Raw genomic sequence first — 27,464 nt, 5'->3', positions numbered from 1 at the left:
ATTACAAAAATTAAATTTAACATTCGAACAAACTCTACTCGAACAACTTAAAAAAATTATTAAACAACATCCTTAAAAATAAAAATAAAAACTCACTCAACAACATCAACGATTAAATAACATTAATTAGAAAAATTATTTTTCCTAATATTTTCTTATCACTAAAAAAAATTCATTATGAAGTCTTACTATAAATGAATTTTATAAAAAACCAATCATTATTTTGACGGAACAGTGCCAAGACCGCTGAATTGTCAGGATTATACATCGCCCGTTTACTGAAGAGCCCTAACTATGTATTCTGAATAAATAGTTATCACATATTGACAATTAAAAATTAAAAATTAATGCGGCATCACTTCACCGAATCACTCTACACCGTCGTGATTCACAAATAAACTTTTGTCTTCACCGAATCACTCTACACCGTCATGATTAACAAATAAACCTTTGTCTATCAAGATTCTAAACTCTGGCCAGTTTCATAAATTCCTATAACTAATTGATAAATCGAATCCATTTCGCTCCGCTGGGCACACCTCCATTCACAATGGTGAGCAGATAGTACCCGGGAGGAGACGTCACTGCGCTTGGTGGAGCCGTCAAACCAGTTAAATATCCGCCTTTGCCCTTGACAATGGGTGTCGATGCAAGTGAGAGCATTCTCTGGTTCGGCAAGGGAGGGCGTATGCATTAAATTCTATCCTCTCGTTCGGCCTCCTCGAAACAGAGAAACGAACAATGAATTTCGACCCGTACTTGATCTCTCTCCTAGAAATGGCAGTGATGTTCACGCTCTTGGAATCGTAATGGGGATTCAGATAGTAAGGAAAGTACGCCTCCACTCTCAGCTCCGTCGGAAACGGCACAGCGAAAAAGCGATATCCATAGTTTGAGTTGCTCCCTGCTACTAAAACACGTCCGTCGGGCAGCACATTGGCAGTGGAATGATACATTCTCGGGACGTTAGTGGGAGCCAGGACCCTGAACCTGTTGCCCAATGCTTCTGTGGGTGTGTAGAGAAACGGACTCAATGCAGGCTCCCGGGCAGACTGCCAGCCGGCCGTGCCATTTTTGGCACCGTTGATTATGAGAATCTGGGCAGTGGGGAGAATGAGCATGTCGCCCATGACTCTGGGGCCGGGCATGTCCTCCATCTCCCATTGCGGCTTCTGGGACGTGATCTCCATTCTCCCACAGCTCCTCAACGCCTCCACAAACGTCTGGTTGATGGTAGCCTTTATAAAAGCTCCATCGGGGGCTCCTCCGCAGACTAGAATCTCAACCTTCTGGAAATTATTAGCGGACTCGAGCGGAAGCATGACGGAAGAACCAGACGAAGGATAGTTCCGGGCGCCACCTCCTGGCATTGTGGGGAAAGTTTTGATTACCTGATTTTTGTAGTAGTCGAAGAGGATGGAATCCTTGTTGGCGAAAATGAAGAGATTTCCGTCTGAATAGAGATGGAGGAATGGATAGAGATTGTTCTCCACTCCCACAGTGTTGGTCTTCGCCAGGAGCGGAAGCTGGAAGGCCCCGTCATAGGGGGATTTAGGAACGACCTCATAATTGAAGGATCTGCGCCCCCCTACGACAATGACCCGACCGTCGGGCAAGATCCGGTTGGACGCGTACCATCGGTTGGCGGTGAGCTGCGCCGGCGATTCGATCCAGTTGCAGGTTGCCTCGGAACACGGGGAAAAGAATCGAATAACTCTTGTCCCATTGCTCCATCCGCCGGTCTGAATGAGCGTGCCATTGCTGGCAAAGGCGGCCGAAGAACAAAAAGTATCGGTGAGCAGGCGCAGAGGCCTCACAGTGTTCGTGGAGATGTCGTACTCGATGGAATGTGCCCAGCAATCTTGCGAGGCGGCAGCGGTGGCGCTGTTGCAGAGTGGGTCTTTTCTCATGATCTGCGAAGGACCGGCCAGCGTTTGATCGAAAATAAGGAGCTTATTGGTGTGGGTGAGCGTCATATGCATTCCAGAAACTCGTGCATTTTGCAACAGAAGTTCCCATCTGCCTTCGTACATCTGGTGTTCTGAAACTAATCCAGCATAACAATTAACTATCAACAGAGCTTGAATGACTAACCGAGTTCTCAGTCCTTCCATTGTCATGCATGTCCTCCTCCACATTTCGCCTCCTCTGCAATTGAGTTGTTGCAGATAAAATTTAATTCAATTCTTGGGTAGCAGTATTAATTGCATCTGGAATCACTTGCACAGCAGCACCAGGAGGTAAGAGTGTATATATGGGCGTTGGAAAAAGACCAATTGGACACGGCTCAGCTGAGGTGTAAGGTTTGGATTTTAGAGAAGGTTGGCATGTGAAATGCGTGAGGGTGCTCCATACAGAATGCCAAACGCTGACCGCTGCCTTCTTATGTTGCACTTTGATGTTCGTGCGGATTCGTAGATATCAAGCCATTTGTCCGCGTTTTGCTCCCGGCCGTCTGAGTCGTTTGCCGCGTTTGGTGAATTTGTCCACAAATACAAAGAATTTACAGAGTGGAGGATACCAAACCTGTGAATTGATTGTCCGGCAGGCCCCTCGAACGATACCAAACTTGTGAATTGCTAAATGTGGTAGGACCTGCGGTTGGACGTGCTCCCTGTTATCATTATTTGTTTTATTTGTTAATTCGAGCTTTACAAAATAATTTAGGAACCGGAACCAAAAAAGATGAGTTGCATAAACGTGTGAGGTTAGTAGCATTCGAACATTGTTATTACTCAGATGTTCTCGGTTGGCCAAATGTAGCAAAAGACAAAGTGAAATCTGAAAATTTTCATTAGAAATTGAGATTCGGCCAATAGACGATAATTTTATGGTGTCGAGAAATTCATGTCGCTTGGAATAATAGAATTAAATTTCAGTGTTAGCTCAGTTGTCAAAGCCTTCGCTCAAACGTAAAAAATGGGCAATATCAGGGTCATATAAAAGCTGTTATCAGGGTCATATAAAAGCTGTTCTTGACGTCCGCCGAGAAAAAGTCATTTTAACTTTAATTGTTTAAAGAAAACTAGAGTAACTATTGTGACATCATAATACGATTTATTAGCATAACCGATGTCACAATACGATTTATTAGCATAACCGAAATAATATTTGTTGGGGAATTTATTATAATTCAGTTGCTAAAGCATCAGTGAGAACATTGTTTGTATTTTTTTTAAATGTAGATTGATTTATTATTATTATTTTAGAAAATTATTATGGATTTTTTTAATATAGGTTGATTTATTATTTTTATTTAAGGAAAATTATATTGTTATTTAAAATTATCTATTTTTAGTTTATAAGAGTTAGGTTTCACTCTTATTACATGTTTTTGGGTTTTAGGTTGTTACATTATTTATGAAGTATGAAGAAGACGAGTTTTTTTTATGGGAAAGTAGAGTAGAGGAAAACTCAAGATTTCACACAAACAATAACAAGAGCTGCTACTCTTCTATTGATCACACATACTTGTTTCAAATTGATTACATTGAACAGGGTGAGAGGATCAAACAAACTTGATTCAACTTGATTACAATGAACCCGGTAAGAAGTATTTAAACCTTTTCACTAATAACTAACCCAAAATAACTCAACATACAACCACACACTAAATTAAACTCTACCCAAAATATAACTTTTCCTTTTATCTTATAATTTCTTTTCTAATTATATGAAATTATCTTCCCTATCACCCCTCCTATAATATACCTCCTCTAAGACAACGTTCCCTCTGTCCTCTTTTTCAAAAAGAATATATACAGGTCTCGTCTTTTATTCAATTTACCCTAAACACACCCTTTAGCCCCGAATTGGGTGCGGCACTATTAAAACAATATTTTGAGATTTTGTTGTCAGCTCTCTTCTCTGCACACGACCTTCGAATTCCGACGCAGATGCGGTGATGGGGAATTCCGACTATCGCCCGTGACTTATCCCTTATTACTCACATGGGAAGGCCCTTTTGCAAGTTGTTGTTGCAGGGTCTCTTACTCCTGAAATCCTGTTGTGGCAACGACAAAAGTTGACTCTCGGCAATGGGATGACTCGCTCACACAGTGTGGCTCGTATTATTGATCACAGTCCGATCGATTTACAAGAGTTGTGGCGGCGCTATGGTCCTTTCCCTAATACACCCACAAAAAAAAAAACAAATCTTAACTTTTCACACAAACTGCAGCTGCTCGCTCGTATCAGTGATCTCATTCCGATCGATTTACAACCGTTGTGGCAGGGGGCTATGGCCCTTTCCCTCATACACCCACAAAAAATAAAAAAATAAACACAAATCCTAACTTTTCACACAAACTGCAGCTGCTCGCTCGTATCATTGATCACAGTTGGATCGATTTACAACAGTTGTGGAGGTGCTATAGCCCTTTCCCTTGCACACGCAAAAAAGAAAAAACAAATCTTAACTTTTCACACAATCTACAGCTGCATATTCTTGGAGACTTTAGCTCTTCTCTCTGTGAAACTTCACTCTAATATCAATTTATAGGAAAAGTAGAGGAGAGGAAATATAAATTGGAAACACAAACAATAACATGAGTTGTGGCTCTTCTATTGATCACACAAAGTTGATTTAACTTGATTACAATGAACCCTAGCTCAAAATAACTCAACATGCAACCACACACTAAATTCAAATTTTCCCAAAATATGACTTAACTCAACTTGACTCAACACTGTGCTGCCCCGAGAAAATGTAAATATTTAATTTTACTGTGATAAAAGACAAACTGAATATGACAATATTAGTCGTTTGAAATTTAATAATCTTTTTATTATTTTAAAAAAAGTAAGAAATGTTTTCTTGATGTGTTGGCAACTTCTTGAGGAGGAAGTTGGGAAAAGATGGTTGTTGTGGTTGCAACCCTAACTACCTCCCCTAACTGAAGGGCTTCCAGAGAAAAGGAGGAAGGTAGAGGAAAAATCTACGCTGTAGGGACAGGCAAAGGAAAAAAAAAGAAAATGGTGAAGTCTGGTGATGACTAGATAGCCAAGCACGAGGTGCATGCATCTTGTTGAGGACTGTGGTCCTGCAAGAGAGCTAGGGGGGAGATTCTGGTCCCGAAAGACAAATCTCATGGTCGGGTGGTCAACGAAAAGCAGAGAACCTAGGTGAATTTTTCGAGGAGCTCTTACAACCCGGAAAGACCAGGTAAGTAGAGAAACCCTCTGAGGGAATCCGCTGCATGAACTCTTATGTGTTTTCATATTATTTATAAAAGAGAGATGGAGGGATTATTGTTATGATTAGTATGTGACTGTTAAAGAAAATTTAGTTCTCTCTTTCCTCTGTATTCTGGAGTATACAAATACTGCCGAGCAGTTTTATTCTTTTCTTTTAAAAACCCAAAACAAAACACATTCCTAAATTGTGAACAGAAGTAATAGTAGAGGGATCTGTTAGAACAGACATTAATTATAACCGAGGGTTTTCAGTGAAGGGCACGATAGCCATGATAATGGTATGCCAGCGGTGCATATAATATAAAAGAAACAGAGACAACAAAACTAGTTGAACAAGGGAACTCCACTGTGAGCATCCTAGGAAATGTATAACAGCGTAGAAAATAGCTCTCATAGAGCCTGATAGGTGCGGGTGGCCTTAGAAATTCACAGGATTTCATTTAGTAGTAAACAGAAGAAACTATAGAGGTTAAAAAGCAGGACTCGCAAGAAATATGCGATTGGAGCCAGTGCGAGAAACGATTAAATAGTTAAAAACCCTTTATAATGAAAGAGGGAAATTGTAACAAACCACGAGGGAATTCAAGAAGATATGATGTTATGAACCAGTGCTCATCCCCAACATCAGGACGGAGTTCACATATAACAAAAGAACTGTGATAAGCTCTAACAGTAGACGCACCAGGTGAAACATACAGACACCATAACCAGAGATGGAGGAAATCATTTATATTCATAAATAGACAAAAGGGTAAACACATTACTTCAATTGTGAACGGATGCATGCGCAAACTAGTAAGGTACCAACCAGAGAAACTTCCAAAATATTGGCCTCATAACATCAAGATAAGACTAACATAAATTCTAAACTCTGCATAAATAAAGTTAAGGCTCGCAGCAAGTATATACTGCATAGAACTATATGGCAAAGTAGAACAATATGACCAAAGCAGTAAATAAATTCAACTGTGAAACCAGAAGATTATATTTCCATTACCAAGTGTAGTCTTACATCAAGAAAACGTGACCAGGAGCCATAAAGAGCTCGGCTCTAATTCTATAAGTATAATAGAACCGAATATTTACAATGGACTCAAGGTCCTTTTTCCCTAGGTACTGGAAATAACATCATGACTATAACGAATGCAACAGGGAAACCTGCAGAGGACCCACATATTCCCTCAGTAGACTTTACAAATGAAACCAAATAGTTTTCAGTCATAAGACAAGGACAGAGCTAGCGCGAAGGCGTTAAAAGCCTGAAGGTGTGCCAAACCCCTGGTCAGGATAGTTATGGGCCGACAACCCAATTAACTTCAGAGAAGGCTATAGAGAAACCCTATTCAGGGTACTCTGGCAGCTGCCATCGAATCTAAAACACAAACAAGAATATGGAAAACTATAAACCCTGAAGTGGGCAGCCAGCATACAACAATACTTCTTGACGAAACCACTCTAACAAGAAAACCCTGCATCGGGAGTATGGTGCTTACCTGGTGGCCAACACATGAGGATGAAATCCTGAGAGCCTCGCCATCCATCGTGTCAGCAGGCACTTCTTAGCCGCTCTCGTTCCTCCTTCAACCAGCAAACAAAACATAAGCACTGTTACGGTCACGAATTCAGCAACGCAAACATTCAAGGAGGAAGGGAGTCGAATAAAATTAAAACAGAACAAGTTAAAACGTTACATGTATGCTTGAACCACGGAAACGCTGGATAGGTAAACTCATGTACATCGAACCAGGGTCGCAGGCAGGAAACTTACAGGTGAAACAAAGCTGGAGCTAGCGCCGAGGAAAATGACCGGTTTGAGACTCAAAGCTGGAGTAATGAGCACCCAAAACCCCAGGGCTAATCTCAACCCTTAGATCAGTGACTTGCGATCCTCACCGTAGAAGACGGGTGAAGCCCGAGGACCTCGGCAGCCGATGGTACGCTGCCCATGCCATGTCACATGACGGAGCAGGAAAAATAAATATCACGCCAAGTGTGATGCGTAGGAGGAACTGGCAACTGGTGAGACATGAAAGTGACCAGGACAGATAGTACTATAAATTAATGCATGCAAAGTGATTACATCGGAAAGCCTTTTCTGATCACCTGAGTTACTTATCATAAGTCATTCAACTGGAAAAGGTTAACCAAGTACGTAATGTTACCTTGAGATGTAATGCCCAGAGAGAGAAAAGTAATTTTTTTTTTTGTAAATGTGTAGGTAGAGACATGACAATTGGTATCAAAGCCCGGTTTCAAAAACTGTGGCCTCTGGGACAAACACTGGAACAAAAACAAATTAAAAAAAAAAAAACTGACTGAAAACAAACGAAGTAAAACCATTACAAATTTTGCAGTCACAATTTTACTTATGTTTACAAGAAAATAGTTAATATGTTAACTTCTCTTTTGGTTCCATTTTTAGGCTAAGACAAAGGAAACAACAAGGAGACAGAAGACAGTAAACATGCGAAGGGCAGGCAGTGCTCCGCATAGGTTTGTAGCAGGCCAGGGACCTGCAACAAGCCCTGGGAATCACCCAGAATTATGGGTATAGGTTGGAGAGGAGACTCGCAATACGAACCTTGCAATACTAGAGATGGTACAGGAACTGAAAAATGAAATGGCTCGATTACGAGATGATAACGCCAGGTTAACCATGGAGCAGGAAAGAATTCTAAAGAGCCTATCAGACGAATAGAATCAGCAACTGTTGAATCCCAGTGCTGAGCAGCAGAGAGTGTCGGAGGAACAGATTCACCACACGAAACCAGAAGGGTCAGAAGGAAGGGATGAAGAACGAGAGGAACGATCTGATAATTCTTCTGAGCAGCAGACATCAAAAAGGCAATGGATAGAGTTGCAAGGGGAGTTCCGCAAGATCAAACCGCCACACTTTGACGGAGAACAAGAGGAAGCAATGGAGGCATGGTTAATTAATATGAACAAATACTTCCAGCTGTACGAATATGATCACAACTTGAAAGCACGATTAGCCATTTTCCAATTACAAGGGAAAGCCACTCTGTGGTGGGAGGAAGTCAAGATCGTGAGAGGAGTAAGTGAACAGAATATTACCCGAGATAAATTTCAAAGATATTTCAAGGAAAGGTACCTGACATAACGTTTCTATGACAAGAAGGCAAGGGAATTCCATGACTTGCATTTGGGATAGCAGACCATGGATGAATTTATTACTCGATTTACATCATTACTTCGTTATGTACCTTATATTAGGGAGGAAAAGGCTAAAGTACAAAAGTTTGTCAGCAGCCTGCCCTCGAATATGAGGGAAAGGATTGAGTTTGACAATCCAAAAACAATGGATGAAGCAATACGCAAAGCCAGAATTTGTTACCAATAAAGTAAATAGAAGGGAGAAGTTCTAGGTAAAAGATGGACTGATAAGAGGAACAACAAATTGACTAGAAATAATAAAGGGAATCGAGGTGGAGGTAGTAACGGCTTTGCAAAAGGGAAAAACAGTAAAAATCTATAGAAAGGCTCCCTCAGGTCGAAGCCAACTGGTGAGTCAAGGACAAGGATAATTTTAGGGGCGAATGTTCGCCCTTTGGCGAAATTAAGGGGTTTTAAATTTTTAGTGGGCGAATATTTTGTATCATAGTACATTTTTACAAATCACCTCAAATAGCCCACCTTATTTTAAGGGAGAGGGTAAAAAAGGTAAATTTATCCCTTGAAATTAGGACTTACAACCTTCCATTCGCCCATTTTCAAGAATAGGTTTTATTTAAGTGAATCCATTCGCCCATTTTCAAAAATAGGTTTTATTTAAGTGAATCCTATGGGCCAAATACCATATTTATAAAAGACGTATGGTAAATTAATAAAAATATAAATAAATGAGAGGTATGGTAAATAAATATAACATTTTTTATATTTACTCCATAAGTCACCTTATATACATGTAAGGGTGTAAACAAATAAAAATATAAGTAAAGTGGAGGTATGGTAAATAAATAAAACGTCTTTTTATACTTACTCAAAAGGTATGGTAAATAAATAAAAATATAAATAAACTAGACGTAGCGTAAATAAATAAAACCTCTTTTTATATTTAGTCCATAACCCTCGTTATATTTATGAAGGCTCAAGAAAGAGGTTTTATTTAAGTGAATCCTATGGGCCAAATACCATATTTGTAAAAGAGGTATGGTAAATTAATAAAAATATAAATAAACGAGAGGTATGGTAAACAAATAAAACATTTTTTTATATTTACTCCATAAGTCACCTTATATTTACAAACACTCAAAAAATGGGTTATATTTAGGTGAAACCTATGGCCAAAATACTATGGGACAAATACCATGGACTAGATTGTTATTAATACCATGCAAAAAACCATTATTAACCCTAATATTAGAATTAATAAAAATAAAAATAGCACATGGTATTGACCCATGGTATTCACCAAAATGGCACATGGTATTGACCCATGGTATTCACCTGGAATGTACCCTATTTAAATGGGGGAATTAATCCAGCATGTAGCCTATCCTAAGATTCACTAGAACTTTACAAAGTTTTATTATTTAGTGAAAGACTGGCCAAGATCTTACAAGATTTTATAATTAAGTAAAATATTCGCCATGCCTGGTGAGAGATTCGCCAAAAAATTATATATACATATTATATTATTGATAAAATCGCCTATACATATTATATTATTATAAATTTAGGGGGGGTTCTTAAAATTTTCCCTGGTCAAGGATCAGTGAGCCACCTGGAAAATTTGACAACGAAGGGACACCAAGGCCCCCCATGCAGTGTTGGGGGTGTGGTGGACCCCATTACGTCAAAAACTGCTTGCAACGGAAGGGAACCAAACAGATTTCCCAGATCCATGAAGCATCGATGGTCGGTGACATAGGACGTAGTCTGCCAAGGATTAATGCTGCCCTGGAAGATCGTCAGGCGGAGTACCAACCGACTATGGTGGAATTTGAAGGTAAAATTTCAAACCTTACTGTAATTGTTTTAATTGACCGTGGAGCCACATTAAGTTATATTAGTCCTAAGGTTGTAGAGCACTGTAAACTGCAACCTGTTAAATTTAAGAATCTTGATTAGTACAGCTAGCTACACGGGCCAAGAGACCAGTGCTTGCAAAAGTCAATGACTACCATTTAAAGATAGCGGGACAGCCAGTGTTAGCATATTTAAATGTGCTTCCCCTTGGTTCATATGACATTTTAATCAGTATGGATTGGCTAGAAAAACATTGGTCCCTCGTCAACTGTAAAACAAAGACTATCTATTATAGGGATGAACTTGGAATATAGCAGGAGATGCAGGGAATTAAGCGACCTGTGCAGATTCGGTCGATAAATGCCTCTCAGTTGGCAAGATGTATTAGAAAAGGGTGTCAGATGTATGCCATCCAAGTAGGCTATGCTAACTCGAAAGATAAAATAGCCGCATTAAACAACATCCCTGTGGTACAAGAATTTGCGGATGTGTTTCCGGATGAGATTCCTGGATTTCCCCCTAAAAGAGATATAGATTTTACTGTCGAATTGGTACTAGGGGCAGCCCCGGTATCCCGAGCACCTTACAGAATGAGTACACCTGAGTTGGCAGAGTTAAAGATGCAGTTGTAGGAACTGTTGGACAAAAATTACATTCGCCCTAGCGTGTCTCCCTGGGAGCTCCAGTATTGTTTGTGAGGAAAAAGGACGGGACTCTTCGTATGTGTATAGATTACCGTCAATTGAATAAATTGACCATAAAAAACAAATACCCTTTACCCCGGATCGATGAACTTTTTGATCAAGTAAAGGGAGCAATAGTGTTTTCCAATATCGATTTGCGATCAGGTTATCACCAAATCAGGATTAAGGATGAGGACATAGCTAAGACTTCTTTTGGAACAAGGTATTACATTATGAGTTTGTGGTGCTACCCTTTGGGTTAACTAACACCCCTACAACCTTTATGTGTTTAATGAACAACATATTTCATCAATATTTGGATCGATTTGTGCTAATCTTTATTGACGATATACTTATATATTCTCGCACCATGGAGGAACATAAGGAGCACCTTAGGTTGGTGCTACAAACCCCCTAAGAACACCAGCTGTATGCCAAGTATAGAAAATGCGACTTCTTTAAGGAGGAAATACAGTATTTGGGGCATATAATCACGAAAGAAGGGATCGCGGTGGACCCTGAAAAGATAAAAACCATAATGGAGTGGCTTGTACCAAGGGATGTGGCAGATATCCGATCCTTCATGGGACTAGCCAGTTATTACAAACGATTTGTAGAAGGATTCGCAAGAGTTGCGCACCTTATTATTTCCTTACAGAAAAAGGGAAGAGCTTTTAGATGGACCCCAAAATGCCAAGCAAGTTTTGAGCAGCTTAAGCATTTGCTCACCATCACACCCATTCTGAGCATAGCTGACCCCAACAAGGATTATGTGGTGTGCACTGATGCAAGCAAGGAGGGTGTCAGAGGCGTGTTGATGCAAAAAGGTAAGGTAATTGCTTACGAGTCAAGAAAACTAAAAGAACATGAGCAGAAATATTCCGCTTATGACCTAGAATTGGTAGCCATCATACACGCTTTGAAGATGTGGTGACATTACCTTATGGGAAGAAAATTTTTATTACTGACAGACCACCACAGTCTTACCAATTATTTTAGCCAGCCCACTTTAAATGTTAGGAAAGCATAGTGGGTGGATTTCCTAAGTGGTTTTGACTTTGAAATCAAACATTTGAAAGGGAAGGAGAATCGGGTGGTGGACGCGTTAAGTCGAAAATTACAGTGTTTATATGAAATTACCTGTAGTGAATGGAAAATCCCCTTCGAAGAGATGATTAAAAAAGCAGCAGAGCAAGATGTTGTATACCAACAGATAAAACAACAAGTACAACAGCCTTCCAGCAAGGAAAATCAACAATATTATGGGGTAGATGATGCTGGAATGTTGTACTATAGGAAGAGGCTATATGTGCCCAATCAGAACAACATCAAGAATCTGATTTTATATGAATTTCATATCAGCCACTATGTTGGACACCCAGGATATCAGAAAATGATCACTGCCCTCCGAAAAGAATAATACTAGCAGGGTATGAAGAGAGATGTGGCGGAATACTTGGCACGTTGTTTAGAATGTCAACAAATCAAGGCAGAACACAAACACCCTGCGGGACTATTGCAACCGTTACCCATTCTGAAATGGAAGTGGGAAACCATTTCTATGGACTTCATAACAGGTTTGCCCAAGACAAGGAAAAATAACGACTCCATCATGGTGGTGGTGGACAAATTAAGCAAATCAACACATTTTATACATGTGCAATCTACTTATAGAGCAGTATAGATTGCACATATTTTTATGAAAAACATATTTAGGTTGCATGGGTTACTAAAAACAATAATCTCCGACTGTGATGTAAAATTCACATCGGTCTTTTGGAAAAACATTGTTTGCAGAACTGGGAACTCAACTAAATCTTAGTACGGCATATCACCCTCAGACGGACGGGCAAACAGAGTGGGTGAACCAGGTGGTGGAAGATATGTTGATGGCATATGTTATGCAACAACCGACCAGGTGGGAAGATTACCCGCACTTGGTCTAATTCACATACAATAATGGCTATCATACGTCACTGCAAATGAGCCCATTCGAAGTACTGTATGGCCGGAAGTGTCGCACACCCTCAAGTTGGGGTGGACCAGAAGACAAATTAATGTTGGCGCCAGAAATGCTTAGGGAAATGGAAGAAATGGTCAAGAAGGTACGGTCTAATTTAAAAGCCGCCCAGGATAGGCAAAAGAATTTTGTTGACCGGAAAATGAGGTTTAAAGAATACCAAGTCGGTGATCATGTGTATGTGAGAATTCAAGCAACAATGAGCACATTGCAATGGAGTGGGTGTACCAAGTTGGCACCCTGATATTGTGGACCATTCCAGGTCTTGGCAAGGATTGGGCTGGTGGCTTACCAGCTCGCCCTACCAAGTCACATCTGAATCCATAATGTCTTCCATGTCTCCGTATTAAAAACATATGTCTATGATCCTAAACATGTAATCAGATGGCAAGATGTACAGGTAAGAATCATTCCGGTAGACCAGTCTAAAAGTTTTCTTTAAAAAAAATTGACTTAGAATGTTGCATGTTACAGGTCGAACCGGAAGGAGAAATCTTGGTCGAGCTGCTGAACATTCTCGACCGGAGAGAAGTACAGCTACGGAAGCGAGCTATTACCCAAGTTAAAGTGCAGTGGCAGCACTTTGGGCCTGATGAGGCCACCTGGGAGGATGAAGAGCTTATGAAACAAGCTTACCCGGGGTTGTTTATGGTCAAAAGACATCGGGACGATGTCCAATCTCAGGAGGGGGAGATGTGATGCCCCGAGAAAATGTAAATATTTAATTTTACTGTGATAAAAGACAAACTGAATATGACAATATTAGTCGTTTGAAATTTAATAATCCTTTTATTATTTTAAAAAAAGTAAGAAATGTTTTCTTGATGTGCTGGAAACTTCTTGAGGAGGAAGTTGGGAAAAGATGGTTGTTGTGGTTGCAACCCTAACTACCTCCCCTAACTGGAAGGGCTTCCAGAGAAAAGGAGGAAGGTAGAGGAAAAATCTGCACTGTAGGGACAGGCAGAGAAAAAAGAAAAAAAAAACAACAAATGGCTAAGTCTGGTGATGACCAGATAGCCAAGCACGTGGTGCATGCGTCTTGCTGAGGACTGTAGTCCTGCAAGAGAGCTAGGGGGGAGATTCTAGTGCCGAAAGACGAATCTCATGGTCAGGTGGTCCAGGAAAAGCAGAGAACCCAGGTGAATTTTTCGAGGAGCTCTTACAACCCGGAAAGACCAGGTAAGTAGAGAAAACCTCTGAGGGAATCTACTGCATGAACTCTTATGTGTTTTCATATTATTTATAAAAGAGAGATGGAGGGATTATTTTTATGATTAGTATGTGACTATTAAAGAAAATTTAGTTCTCTCTTTCCTCTGTATTCTAGGGTATACAAATATTGCCAAGCAGTTTTATTCTTTTCTTTTAGAAACCCAAAACAAAACACATTCCTAAATTGTGAACATAAGTAATAGTAGAGGGATCTGTTAGAATAGACATTAATTATACTCGGGGGTTTTCTATGAAGGGCACGGTAGCCATGATAATGGTATGCCAGCGGTGCATATAATATAAAAGAAACAGAGACAGCAAAACTAGTTGAACAAGGGAACTCCATTGTGAGCATCCCAGGAAATATATAACGACGTAAAAAATAGCTCTCATAGAGCCTGATAGACGCGGGTGGCCTTAGAAATTCACAGGATTTCATTTAGTAGTAAACAGAAGAAACTATAGAGGTTAAAAAGCAGGACTCGCAAGAAATATGCGATTGGAGCCAGTGCGAGAAACGATTAAATAGTTAGAAACCCTTTATAATGAAAGAGGGAAACTGTAACAAACCACGAGGGAATTCAAGAAGATATGCTGTTATGAACCAATGCTCATCCCCAACACTGGGACGGAGTTCACATATAAAAAAAGAACTATGATAAGCTCTAACAGTAGATGCACGAGGTGAAACGTATAAACACCATAACCAAAGATGGAGGAAATCATTTATATTCATAAATAGACAAAAGGATAAACACATTACTTCAATTGTGAACGGATGCATGCGCAAACCAGTAAGGTACCAACCAGAGAAACTTCCAATCATAATATCGAGATAAGACAAACATAAATTCTAAACTCTGCATAAATAAAGCTAAGGCTCGCAGCAAGTATATATATGCATTGAACTATATGGAAAAGCAAAACAATATGACCAAAGCAGTAAATAAATTCAACTGTGAAACCAGAAGATTATATTTCCATTACCAAGTGTAGTCTTACATCAAGAAAACGTGACCAGGATCCGTAAAGAGCTCGGCTCTAATTCTATAAGTATAACATGTTGGAAATAATATTGAGAGGGGGGGTGAATCAGTATTATCAAGTCAATTATTTCCTTTCTCAAACCCAAATCATATATGTTACTTCAGTTAGTGAAAACCGTGTATATACACAGCTACGTATAAGGAAACCCGCATATACCATGCAAACTTAAAATTTACTTTATCTTACAGATGTTGATCATTAATCTGTGTATCATAATCAAATAAATAGTAACCAGAAACAGTGAAATAGAGCAGAAGACAATCACACAAAAGAACACAAGATATTGGTGGAAACCCGATGTGGGTGAAAACCACCTGCTGCAATCCGTCTCTATCTTCTTTTTAATTAGAAACTTCTTTTTACAATGATTCTATACTAGTGCAGTCCTTTACTAGTACGCAGGCAGCAACCTGCATAGAGCTACAACCCTCTCTCGTTCTCCAGCTTCTCCTGGAAGGGAGCTACAACCCCCTTAGCTCTTGTACTAGCCAAGATACTAGTACGTAGGCGATGGCCTACAGAAGGCTACAACCTTCTCTTTCTTCTAGAGACCACGTTTCATAAATTTTCATACTGGATCCATGAACATCAATCAATCATCAAGAATTTCTGCATCAAACAATCTCCTTTTCACCAATTAGAACTGAATCAATTAGACACTTCTCTGACAGCTGTACCCAAAACACACTAACAGTAACCACACACCAAATTCTGAACCCAGAACACTGCAACAATAAACAGAAGCAGCTAGAACACAACTCAAGAGATGTACGCTACTTCAATAACCAAAAACCTGCGTGCATACGCTTCTGTGTTTGGACCAACCTGCGTATACGTTGTTTTTACTCACGGAGCCAGCGTGTATATGCACCTTTGCTTTACTGAACCTGTGTACAGATCTATAAAGGATAATTCACTCTTTCAAATATTCAGACATTAATTAACCCAGATTACCAGATTTATAGATCAAGCATGCGCCACATATAAGAGATCAAAATCATACAAAGATACTATTGTTCAAGCCTTAAGATTATGACCCATCAATAGAACTTATCCTTCTCTTTGCGCTCATGTTCCTCCTTCATTCAGATCCAGATCTGCACCATAACCCAATCACCAATATTCCAGATCTAGCACTTTATCAGATATTCAATTAATTCAGATGATTCTTTGCCAAATGATCTCCTTCCTCTTTTATAGTCTTAGGCCTTTCACAATACCACGGTCCAAAACCATAATAAAACAATACCATGGACCCAATACTTGGGATCAACACTTCTGACGAGATACCATGGCCCAAAACCATAGGTTCAATTACCAAGGACTAACTGCCATGGTCCAAAAGTAAGTTCTCCAACATGTACGCACTTTTCCTTGTGTGAAAGTGTGTGTATACGCATACGCGCCTTTGTAACGTCTAACCTGCGTGTATACGCGTCTTCGTCTAGGTGAACCAGCGTATATATCTTTTCCTTCATTCTGAGAGCCTGAACTAAGATCTGTCACTAGAGTGAGTTGCCACCAAGGACAACACCTGTGCCATAGCTCCAAACTTGTGCCATAATGTCAACATAACAGAACCAAATATTTACAATGGACTCGATGTCCTTTTTTCCTAGGTACTGGAAATAACATCATGACTATAACGAATGCAATAGAGAAACCCGCAGAGGACCCACATATTCCCTCAACAGACTTTACAAATGAAACCAAATAGTTTGCAGTCATAAGACAAGGACAGAGCTAGCCCGAAGGCATTAAAAGCCTGAAGTTGTGCCAAACCCCTGGTCAGGATAGTTTTGGGCCGCCAACCCAATTAACCTCAGAGAAGGCTATAGAGAAACCCCGTTCAGGGTACTCTGGCAGCTGCCATCGAATCTGAAACACAAACAAGAACATGGAAAACTATAAACCCCAAAGTGGGCAGCTAGCATACGACAATACTTGTTGATGAAACCACTCTAACAAGAAAACCCTGCATCGGGAGTATGGTGCTTACCTGGTGGCCAGGACGAGAGGATGAAATCCTGAGAGCCTCGCCATCCATCGTGTCAACAGGCACTTCTTAGCCGCACTCATTCCTCCTTCAACCAACATACAAAACATAAGGACTGTTACAGTCACGAATTTAACAACGCAAACATTCAAGGAGGAAGGGAGTTGAATAAAATTAAAATAGAACAAGTTAAAACCTTACATGTATGCTTGAACCACAAAAATGCTGGATAGGTAAACTCCTGTACATCGAACCAAGGCCGCAGGCAGGAAACTTATAGGTGAACCGCGCATGAAGAAAGGATGATTTCACGTCCATTTGAAATACTTTGAACTTCTGAAAGCTTGAGAGAGCAAGGAACATACGGATGGCCTCAAGTCTAGAAATGGGAGCAAAAGTTTCTTCAAAGTCTATTCCTTCTTGTTGAGCGTACCCTTTACAAACAAGTCTGGCCTTGTTTTTAATAACTTCCCCATTTTCATTCAACTTGTTTTTGAATATCCATTTTGTCCCTATGACATTCTTATCTTTTGGTCTAGAAACCAACTCCCAAGTGTTATTCTTTTCAATTTGCTCAAGTTCTTCATCCATTGCCTTGACCCAGCATTCATCTTTGCATGCTTCTTTTACATTTTGTGGTTCAGTGGAGGAGAGCAATGCCAAATAGCTTGAGGCTTCTGCAATTGTTCTTCTTGTTTGTATACCTGCCTCTTTCTGCCCCAAAATTTGAGATTCTGGATGATTCTTCTGAACGTACCTGGATGGAGTCTTATCTTCTATCCTTATCTATTCTTCTGGTGCCTCTTGAGCTTCTTCTTCATCATAAGTCTGATTTGACGTTGAAGGATAGTCTTCATCATCTTCGAAATCTTTGGAATTCACTTGCCTAGGAATGTTTCCTTCTTCATCAACCACTACATCAATGCTTTCAACAATTTTTCCAAGCCTTTTATTGTAACACTTGTAAGCTTTGCTGTGGGGAGAGTAACCAAGGAGAATTCCTTCATCTGCTCTAGGTTCAAACTTGCCAAGATTTTCATCAGTATTTTTGATATAGCATTTGCTTCCAAAAATTTTGAAATATTTTACCGAAGGAGTCTCACCATACCAAAGCTCATGAGGAGTTTGAGTGCTGTTCACCCGAACATTTGTCCTGTTGAGAATAACAACTGCAGCAAATGCGGCTTCACCCCAGAAGGTTGTGGGAGTTCCAGACTCATCAAGCATAGCTCGAGCCATTTGCTGAACCGTTTTGTTCATCCTTTCCACTACTCCATTTTGCTGAGGAGTCCTAGCTGTAGAGAATTCCCTTCTTATTCCATGTTATTCATAAAAATCGAAAAATTCATTCAAGGTAAATTCTCCTCCTCGATCAGACCTGAGGCATTTGATTCTATGATCTGATTCGTTCTCCACCAAGGCTTTGAATGATTTGAATTTTTTCAAAGGCTTCGTCTTTGTGCTTCATAAGTCCTATCCAACACATCCTGGAAAAATCATCAATGAATAATATAAAGTATTCTTCTCCTCGAGGTGACCTTTTCCTAGATGGACCACATACATCAGTATGGATAAGTTCAAGTGGCCTGCTAGCTGATCCTTCCTTCTCAGGGAAGTTAGTTCTGGTTTTCTTACCAAACTGACACGATTTGCATATTGTATTGTCTAGAATTCTGATGTCTAGAAGACCACCAACTGCCTGGTATTTGCATGCTTTCCTTCTCTGTGAGAAGCTAAGATACCCCAATCTTCTATGCCATAGCCATTGTTCATCATTCTTTCTTAGATAGCATTGATGTTGTTCTTCTTTGAATATGTATAAATTATTTGGATTTTCTACACCTTTGATCACTGTTTTTCCTGTATCAAGATCACGAACACTACATCGATTTGATCAAAATATTACCTCAGTTCCTTGATCACACATCTGACTGACGCTTAATAGATTATGTTTTAAGCCATCAACATACATGACATTTCCAGCTTTGACCCTTTCTTTCAACTGAACAGAACCTTTACCTTTTATGAGAGCAGGGGTGTCATTTCCAAAAGAGACCTTCTTCTCCTTCGTTAAGGCACTATATGACTGATGTTTTTTTTTATCACCTGTCATATGTTTCGAACATCCACTGTTGATGTACCATTGATTTTCCTGCCCTTCCGCATATAAGGCTATACCACATCTTTCTGGTTGTGGTTCTTTTATTCTCCATGATTTGGCACTTGAGGCTTGCTCCTTCTGAGTTGTCTGCCGAAACCTGCTCCTGCATTCAGAATCTTCATGATCGAAATTGTTACAAATAGAACATTATATTTTATTTTCAAGAGCAGAGAAGTTATTGTCGGTCCTTTTCATGATCCCAGTCATACTCCTCTGTTTATGAGCTTCTCTAGTCTTGATTGTCTTATAGGCAACACATTGAGCTGTTTTGTGACCAAAGTTATGACAAGAAAAACATTGGCCATTGAAGAAACTCCTGTGATTATCAAATCTACCAGCCAAATGATTGTAGTTCCTATTAACATCCATTCTTGAGGCAGATTGGGAAGGTTTTACCTGTGGCTGGTTGTATCTTCTGTTCATTCTAAAAGTAGATTGCCCCCGATTTATCTGATAGTCTTTGTTCATTCTTGAGGTGAATTTTCCCTGATTTACCTGGTGATTTCCATTTGGCCTTTGTTCACTTTTCCTTGCTGCATCAAGATAACTTTTGGAGGTAGATGGTTCCTGCACTTGAGTTGTTTCTTCATTATATCCCAGACATGTCTTGATTAGTAGAGAACGCTGCACTTCGATAATCTCATCTAATGTTTCAGATCCTTTAACAAATCTAAGATTAAGAGCTTTAGATTTCTCAATCTCTTTTCTAAGTCCCACAATTTCACATTCTAACTTTTCATGATGTTTTTCCCTTTCAGTCAGTTGGAATTGCAAAGTATCAATAATCATATTTTCTCTTCTAAACAAATTTTGAGTTTAGAAATCTCTTCAAAAAGACCTTCTTCATCTATAGCATCCATGAAATCTTCATCTTCAAAAGCCATTAAAAGTCTATATTTATTACCTTGTTCATCTTCATCACTATTTGAAAGTCCATCACTATCTTCATGAGTGTAATAGCTTTTCTTATTTACATTCTGTTTCTTGTTCCATCTAACAGGTTCCTTACCCTTGTCAAGCTTATCTTTATGAGGACATTTGGCAGCATAGTGACCGACTCTTCCACAAGAAAAGCATTTTAAAGGTAACTTACCTCTGAATCTTCCAGCACCCCATTGAAGGTTCTTGACAAAATTTGATTCTTCCTCTTCTTCAGACATATGTCCTGACTCATAGTAATCTCCTTTGCCTGGAGCCTTGAAAGCAGCTTCTCTCCTATCTGATGGTCCTCCTTTCCTCATTTCATAAGCACTCAGAATTCCGTGCAGCTGTGACATGGTAAGGTTTCGTAGATTCTCTTTTTCTTCTATTGCAGAAACTTTAGATTCAAACTTAGGGGACAAAGATCTTAGAACCTTTTCAACCACAACAACCTCTTTGATTTCTTCACCCAAGTTTTTCATACAATTAACAATCTCATCTACATGAAGGAAATAGTTAGCCACACTTTCATCATTGTGCATTCTGAGATTTTCATACTGAATTCTGAGGGTTTGAAGTTTTGCTCGTTTTACCTGTTCATCTCCTTCATAACTCAGAACAATCTTGTCCCATATTTCTTTTGCGGATTTATACTACATAACCTTGACAAATTCTGATTGAGATAGACATCCTAATAGAGTATTGACAGCCTTTGCATTTGTTTCATATTGCTTTTTACCAGCCGAATCTGTAGGAGTTGTGGATGGAAAAGTGTACCCTGTATCTATGATATCCCAGACTTCTGTACCAAGAGATTGAAGATAGGTTGTGACTCTTACCTTCCAATAGACGAAGTTGGTCCCATAAAAAATTGGTGGCCTGATCGAAGCTTCTCTCTCGTAGTTGCTCATGATGATGGATCTTCCTTCAAGCGATCAAGCTTCTTCAGAAGGACCTACTCTGATACCAGTTGTTGGAAATAATACTAAGAGGGGGGGTGAATCAGTATTATCAAGTCAATTATTTCCTTTCTCAAATCCAGATCACATACGCTACTCCAGTTAGTGAAAACTGCGTATATATGCAGCTACGTATAAGGAAACCCGCGTATACCATGAAAACTTAAAATTTACTTTATCTTATAGATGTTGATCATTAATCTGTGTATCAGAATCAAATAAATAGTAACCAAAAACAGTGAAATAGAGCAGAAGACAATCACACACAAGAACACAAGATATAAGGTGGAAACCCGATGTGGGTGAAAACTACCTGCTGCAATCCATCTCTATCTTCTTTTTAATTAGAAACTTCTTTTTACAATGATTTTGTACTAGTGCAGTCCTTTACCAGTACGCAGGCCGCAACCTGTAGAGAGCTACAACCCTCTCTCGTTCTCCAGCTTCTCCTGGAAGGGAGCTACAACCCCCTTAGCTCTTGTACTAGCCAAGATACTAGTACGTAGGTGCTGGCCTACAGAAGGCTACAACCTTCTCTTTCTTCCAGGGACCACATTTCATAAATTTCAGACTGGATCCATGAACATCAATCAATCATCAAGAATTTCTGCATCAAACAATCTCCTTTTCACCAATTAGAACTGAATCAAGTAGACACTTCTCTGACAACTGTACCCAAAACACAGTAACAGTAACCACACACCAAATTCTGAACCCAGAACACTGCAACAATAAACAGAAGCAGCTAGAACACAACTCAAGAGATGTACGCTACTTCAATAACCAGAAACCTGCGTGCATACACTTCTGTGTTTGGACCAACCTGCGTATATGTTGTTTTTAGTCACAGAACCAGCGTGTATATGCGCCTTCGCTTTACTGAACCTGCATACAGATCTATAAAGGATAATTCACTCTTTCAAATATTCAGACATTAATTAACCCAAATTACCAGATTTATAGATCAAGCATGCACCACATATAACGGATCAAAATCATACAAAGATACTACTATTCAAGCCTTAAGATTATGACCCATCAATAGAACTTATCCTTGTCTTTGCGCTCAGGTTCCTCCTTCATTCAGATCCAGATCTGCACCATAACCCAATCACCAATATTCCAGATCTAGCACTTTATCAGATATTCAATTAATTCAGATGATTCTTTGCCAAATGATATCCTTCCTCTTTTATAGTCTTAGGTCTTTCACAATACCACGGTCCAAAACCATAATAAAAAATACCATGGACCCAATACTTGGGATCAACACTTCTGACGAGATACCATGGCCCAAAACCATAGGTTCAATTACCAAGGACTAACTACCATGGACCAAAAGTAAGTTCTCCAACATGTACGCGCTTTTCCTTGCGTGAAAGTGCGTGTATATGCATACGCGCCTTTGTAACGTCTAACCCGCGTGTATACACGTCTTCGTCTAGGTGAACCAGCATATATATATCTTTTTAGAGAGATTTTTCGGCGAAAATCAAATGGAATACCATTTGTCGACGCGTTTCGAACCAACAAGTGTGGTTCATCGTCAGGACAACTTGTCCTGACGATGAACCACACTTGTTGGTTCGAAATGCGTCGACAAATGGTATTCCATGTGATTTTCGCCGAAAAATCTCTCTAAATTGATATGGATCACAGAAGCCTGAACTCTATTATATATATATCTTTTCCTTCCTTCTGAGAGCCTGAACTGAGATCTGTCACCAGAGTGAGTTGCCATCAAGGACAACACCTGTGCCATAGCTCCAAACCTGTGCCATAATGTCAACATAACAGAACCGAATATTTACAATGGACTCGACATCCTTTTTTCCTAGGTACTGGAAATAACATCATGACTATAACGAATGCAATAGAGAAACCTGCAGAGGACCCACATATTCCCTCAACAGACTTTACAAATGAAACTAAATAGTTTGCAGTCATAAGACAAGGACAGAGCTAGCCTGAAGGCGTTAAAAGCCTGAAGGTGTGCCAAACCCCTGGTCAAGATAGTTTTGGGTCGACAACCAAATTAACCTCAGAGAAGGCTACAGAGAAACCCTGTTCAGGGTACTCTGGCAGCTACCATCAAATCTGAAACACAAATAAGAATATGGAAAACTATAAACCCCAAAGTGTGCAACTAGCATACGACAATACGTCTTAATGAAACCACTCTAACAAGAAAACCCGCATCGGGAGTATGGTGCTTACCTGGTGGCCAGCGCAAGAGGATGAAATCCTAAGAGCCTCGCCATCCATCGTGTCAGCAGGCACTTCTTAGCCGTGCTCATTCCTCCTTCAACCAGCAGACAAAACATAAGGACTATTACAGTCACAAATTCAGCAACGCAAACATTCAAGGAGGAAGGGAGTTGAATAAAATTAAAACAAAACAAGTTAAAACCTTACATGTATGCTTGAACCACGAAAATGCTGGATAGGTAAACTCCTGTACATCGAACCAAGGTCGCAGGCAGGAAACTTACAAGTGAACCCCGGGTGAAGAAAGGCGGAACAAAGCTAGCGCCGAGGAAAATGAGCAGTTTGAGACTCAAAGCTGGAGTAATGAGCACCCAAAACCCCAGGGCTAATCTCAACCCTTAGATCAATGACTTGCGATCCTCACCGTAGAAGACGGGTGAAGCCCGAGGAGCTCGGCAGCCGATGGTACACTGCCCATGCCATGTCACATGATGGAGCACGAAAAATAAATATCACACCAGGTGTGATGCGTAGGAGGAACTGGCAACTGGTGAGACATGAAAGTAACTAGGATAGATAGTACTATAAATTAATGCATGCAAACAGTCATTCTATCGGAAATCCTTTTCCGATCACCTAAGTTACTTATTCATAAGTCATTCAACCGGAAAATTTTAACCAAGTACGTAATGTTACCTTGCGATGTAATGTCTGGAGAGAGAAAAGTATTTTTTTTTTTGTAAATTTGTAGGTAGAGACATGACAAACACTCTTCAAATTTAACCAACCCTTGCATATGAAGTAATTACAATTTCCAATACCCTTGGCTAAACAGAAATAGTTTTAGGGCATACTTTGGGCCCAATAGTTGAAATCATAATTGTGCTACAAATGCTCTCTAGCCCAATGATTTGATATATTTTGGCTCTTCGTAGATCTGGAGTTAAGATAGTTAAGATGAATCTAAAATAGTTATTATTGTAAATAAAAAATAAGAAGGAAAAATATTATATCAATAAAAAGTACAATTTTTAAAATTAATTAACTTTCTTAGATCTATCTTAACTTGAGATCTACCGAGCATCAAGAGGGATCAAAGCCTCTTTTAGAGTGAAAGAGATTTGACCTTTCACGACTCTTACTAGATCCATAATTAGAATACATCTAAGATAATTTAATAATTATTTATATGTAATTTGAATGTTAAAAAAAAACAATTACATTGCATCTTGTCCGAAAATAATGCCCACTTATTTTTTTTTATTATAATTATTATTATTTTATTTCAATTTATATTTCTAATCCTACATATTATAATGTGCAGTTTAAGTTGGGTATCACAACAAATTATATAGTTGAGGTGGTTTCTTAAGTACCAAAAAGATGTGATGTTTTATTTTATTTTCTTTGCAAAAGAATTTGTAAAATTAAGTTGTTTTAATGTAATTTTTCTCTCACATATATATAATTTTAATAAATAATGTATATGAATTTATAAATTCGATGTTTTTTAATCTAGATTCTAAAAAAATTCCAACAATATAAAGGAAATCATAAAAATAAAAATTTACTAATCACTTTTATCTTTATTTTTTTAATATATTTACTACAAAAGTATTTGTTAAATCATTTTACTAATTAGTTTTATTAAGCTAAAAATTATTATAAAAATAAAAAGAAAAATTATTAAATAATATTAATGATTATTAGCTTCAATAATTGTTTATATATATATATATATATATATAAACATGGAAAAGAAGGCTAATAGGATTGCCTTGGATATCACTGTAGCATTGCTTTTGAGTTTTTATCAAAATAAAATATTAAATGAGATTCATTATGTCATAAGGATGATTCTATTAGATGGAATGAACAAGTATACAATATAACTTAGAACCAAGTATACAGTATAAGTTAGAAAATTCTTGAACGCTAAAACCTATCTTTCATTATATCATATTTCCTTTTAAGTGAAATTGGTTGTTGGTTTCCAAACAACGTTACCCACTATTATATATTCTTGATTAGAGCCAAATGACAATATTGAATTTGGCATCACCACCAACCTGATTCATGTGTTTGATCAAATTATGGAAAATCCCTATGCACCTAAGAGTAAGAATTGGTATTGTTAGATGGAATGAACAAGTATACAATATAACTTAGAACCAAGTATACAATATAACTTAGAAAATTCTTGAACGCTAAAACCTATCTTTCATTATATCATATTTCCTTTTTAAGTGAAATTGGTTGTTGATTACCCACTATTATATATTCTTAATTAGAGCCAAATGATAGTATTGAATTTGGCATCACCACCAACCTGATTCATGTGTTTGATCAAATTATGGTAAATCCCTATGCACCTAAGAATAAGAATTGGTATTGAAAGTACCACGGTATGAAACACTAAGAAGCAGGGGTTTTGATTTTAAAGGCCAAAATAAAATGAATTTTTGAAATGGATAATGTGGAGAGCTTTAGTCAGCACACTTCTCAAAGGCCATTTTCAACTACCTAGAGGGAGTGAAGTAAAGAGGGGGAAACATACATAAAAAGAGAGATAGGGAGAGAGATGGGGAGAGGGAGCAAGAGTTAGAGAGGTGAAGAGACAAGTGAGAGAGAGAGAGAGAAATGGAGGGAGGCAGATAGAGGGGTATAGAGAGAAAGAGGAGGGGAGATTGGGGAAGAGAGAGAGAGAGCGAGGAAAAGGGAGAGATGGGGAGAGAGTGAGGGAGTGTCTGTAAGAAAGAGGGGGGATAAGTGTTTAAAGATAAGGAGAGGAGAGAGAGGGGGGAGCAGGAGGGGGAGATATATATATCTTTGGGGTTGTTGTTATGGAGGAGGGATTGAGGGATGTAGAAAGGGATATAGAAAGAAATCAAGGGAGAGGGAGGAAGTTTGGCATATATGGGGAGTGAACTAGGGAAGAGAGAGAGAAAGAGGGGGGGAAGAGTGGGGGGAGAGGTGAAGAAGAAAAAGAGAGAGAGGGAGTAAAGAAATGAAGAAAAAATGGGTACACACAAATATTTCCACGAGTGGCATAGAGAATAGGGTGCGAAGAGTGAAGTCGTAGAGAGGGGGGAAGAAAGATTGAGAGGTAAAGAGGGGGAAAGGGGAGATATTGGGGAAGGGAGAGAGAAGGAGATTGGAGGAGAGGGGAAAAGTGGGGGGGAGAGAGAAATTTAATAGAGAGAGATAGAGAGGGAGGGAGAATTTGGGGGAAATATACACAGGGAGAAGGAGAAAGAGGGAGGGGGAAAGAGATAGGGAGTGAGGGGGAAGAGAGGGAGGGTGGTGGTAGGAAGGGAGGGAGGGAAAGATAAGAAAGGGGAGGGTTGTTTTGAAGGATTTATTGAGGGAGAGAGGGAAGGATAGAGAAAGATAGTAAGGGATGGGATAGGGTGGTGGCAAGAGAGAGAGAGAGAGATAATGGGATTGGGGACAATGAGAGAGGAAGGATGAGAGGGGACTAGGGTGAGAGATAAAGGAGGGAGTGAAGGGAGAGAGATTGAATATATCTCTCCATATATAATATATGCTTCTCCCTCCCTACCTCATCCTCTCACTCTCCATATCTTTATCTTTATGTCTCTTACCCACATTATCTCTCCCTCTTTCATCTCTCCATTGTTGAAATTGACAACTTCGATCAGAATTTTCATTAGTAAATTAATGGAGATAATTCATATTTTGAGCCCCACATGTGTGAAAATCCACCTTATGAAACACATATAGAAAGAGGCATCATTGAAGCTCATTTGGAACATCTCACACACATAAATTTGATCTGAAAAATATAGGGTACATCCACACATGAAAAGGAGTCAAAGAAGAATTTCTTCTATGTGTTTACCAACATATCTTTCTCTATTTGAATTGCATTGACTTGGGTTGTTTTGGAATCTCTTTGACCAATGATTTGACTGTCTTGGAAGGATGAAAATTGCATGAGGAATCTAACTCTATTTGACCAAGTTTTGACTGGAAAAGAAGGTCAAATATTATGTTGCATTGACCAAAATTTGGATAGTCTTTCTAGATGTTGACTGGAGACTTTGACAAT

At 39.1% G+C, this 27,464-nt stretch overlaps 1 pseudogene; it reads right to left on the bottom strand.

Moving 5' to 3' along the window:
* Positions 1-498: 498 nt before the first annotated feature.
* On the bottom strand, positions 499-2,120 carry LOC149172646 (aldehyde oxidase GLOX pseudogene; annotated as a pseudogene).
* Positions 2,121-27,464: the final 25,344 nt, after the last annotated feature.

Source organism: Pinus tabuliformis, chromosome 4_2 (assembly GCF_031772625.1).
Source record: "Pinus tabuliformis cultivar Carrire ecotype Pingquan chromosome 4_2, CPIR1, whole genome shotgun sequence".
Taxonomy (NCBI): domain Eukaryota; kingdom Viridiplantae; phylum Streptophyta; class Pinopsida; order Pinales; family Pinaceae; genus Pinus; species Pinus tabuliformis.
This window is presented reverse-complemented; position numbering and strand designations above follow the sequence as displayed.